General features: G+C 44.5%; 1 pseudogene; it reads right to left on the minus strand.

The window, feature by feature from the left end:
- The window catches only part of LOC123510288, a 19,641-nt pseudogene extending 18,675 nt beyond the window's left edge, over window positions 1-966 (minus strand).
- Between the last annotated feature and the right edge of the window lie 1,534 nt (window positions 967-2,500).

The raw sequence follows: 2,500 nt of genomic DNA on the forward strand, positions 1-2,500 counted from the left end.
GATAGACAAAAGTAGATGAAGAAAGAAAGAAAAGAGAAAAAAATTGTGAAAATCCAGAGAGAGAGAGAGAGAGAGAGAGAGAGAGAGAGAGAGAGAGTAGCCATTATGTGATAAATAATTTTGTTATTGTCACAGAAGGATAATTTGGAGGGGTGGAGAGAGGAGTAATGGAGAGGTGGAGGAAAGGAGGGAGAGATGGAGAGAAAAATAATGGAGAGAAGGCTGGGGAAACGTGTGAGAGAGAGAGAGAGAGAGAGAGAGAGAGAGAGAGAGAGAGAGAGAGAGAGAGAGAGAGAGAGAAATTAAAGTAATGAAGAAGGAAATGAAATGATTAAAGAAAGTAGACGGGAAAACACACACACACACACACACACACACACACACACACACACACACACAACAACAACAACAAAGACAACAACAACAATAATGATAATAGTAATAATAGTAAAACAACAACAACAACAACAACAACAACAAGGTACTCACCATATCACTGCCGTCACTCACACACACACACACACACACACACACACACACACACACACACACACACACTTGTCTTCCCTTCACTCTCTCTCTCTCTCTCCCTTTTTTTTTCACTGCATCAAAAATCTTTAAGTAAAAAATAATGACTATAATATTTCTACATTTCCTCCAGGACCAGAGAGAGAGAGAGAGAGAGAGAGAGAGAGAGAGAGAGAGAGAGAGAGAGAGAGAGAGAGAGTCTATAGTATCACCTGCTACATTTCAATATTTCTCGTCTTTCCACACCAAATCTTTCGAGGCAACACTACAAGCTACAGAGCACCAGTCCCGATCCAACACAGGGCAAGGAACACGAGGGAACACTGTGTCTGTCCCTCCTGTCTATAGTTTCACAGACAGGCAACGAGTACTGAGTGGGGAGGCCAGGGACACACATACAACCCCTCTGAAGGTCCAGCGATCACTGAGGCCCTGGAACACACAAGATTTTCCCTGGAGTACCAATGGCATCCCCGTTTTCTATTCCCTGATGCAAAGGGGCACTTGACTAATTTCCTATGGTGATATATTCCTCCACTGATAAACTGTTTGTGTCTATTCCCAGTGGTCTCTTTGCCCTATTTCTCTAATATCATTACCTTCTGGGGTGGTTAGGATAGGCCTACTACTGTTTTGCCGCGTGGGGGGACAGCTTAGGCTTAAAGAAGCAGGAAAAATGAAGGAGAAGAAAGTTATGTGAGAGTGTTTGAGGAAAGAAGATTTGGACAGTGTGTGAGTGTTTGTCCTCTTTTCTGAGAGAGAGAGAGAGAGAGGGGGGTGAACATCAAAATACATACCTGCGGGAATATTGAGGCAGATGAGGCGAGCGATGTAAACAGTTTTGTGATGCCACCGAGAGAGAAATTAATGATGATGACGAGGCGAAAAAAAAAAAAAAAAATGATGACAGCGGACAGATCATCAAGAGGAGGAGGAGGAGGAGGAGGAGGAGGAGGAGGAGGAGGAGGAGGAGGAGGAAGAGGAAGAGGTATACGAGAGGATAAAATGTAGCTAAAAAAGATGTAAGAAGAGGTGGAGGAAAAAAAAAATAAAAGGTCTAGTTTGAAGAGTCCTTACAGCCCTAGATCGCCCTCTCTCTCTCTCTCTCTCTCTCTCTAAGAAGGAAATTACATGAAAAAAGATAAGAAGATAAGACGGAGGGAAACGAGGAGGAGAACGAGGAGGAAGAGAAAGGAAGAGAAGGAGGAGGAGGAGGAAGAGGAGGAGGAGGAGGAGGAGGAGGAGACAAGAGGAGGAAGAGGATTATTTTAGATTACACACAATTACACGGAAACATGAAATAGCAACAGACTGACAACAAGAGAGAGAGAGAGAGAGAGAGAGAGAGAGAGAGAGAGAGAGAGAGAGAGAGAGAGAGGACAAGGAAAAAGAAAAAGGACAAGACAGTTTACCAAAGACAGCTTCATCACCTTCCCTCAGCAGTTTACCAAGATGACTCCAGGGTCTGTATGCTGCGTCAGACAAAAAGAGAAGCCCCGGAGTCCCCCAGCAGGAGAAGACCTAGATCTGTCTGTCTGGCGGTGCAGGAGAAAGAGCTAATCGAGACATCAAGAGGCACTGGGACTCCTGAAGGTAAAAGGTCGTGGGGAGAGGTCGTGAGTTGTCCCCGACTGTGAAACTACTGCAGAAGGGAGGCTAAACACGTACAGATTTCCTGAAGAAGGCTCTGACGGAGGAACTGAAGGGTAGAAATCGAAGACATTGATGGAAAATGCTGAAGGAGTGGAAATAAGAAAGATGTTGGAGATACTGACGAAGACGCTGTAGAGGACGCTGTAGAAGGCGCTGTAGAAGGCACTGAAGAAATTCCTCCCAAATAGAACGAAAAGTAATATCCGTAAGAATAAATGAGGGTGATTTCTATGCAGAGAGAGAGAGAGAGAGAGAGAGAGAGAGAGAGAGAGAGAGCAGAATCCTTGAAACTGGAATGAGACGCGTTTAAGACTGGAAA

This window comes from Portunus trituberculatus, chromosome 28 (genome assembly GCF_017591435.1).
Source record: "Portunus trituberculatus isolate SZX2019 chromosome 28, ASM1759143v1, whole genome shotgun sequence".
NCBI lineage: Eukaryota > Metazoa > Arthropoda > Malacostraca > Decapoda > Portunidae > Portunus > Portunus trituberculatus.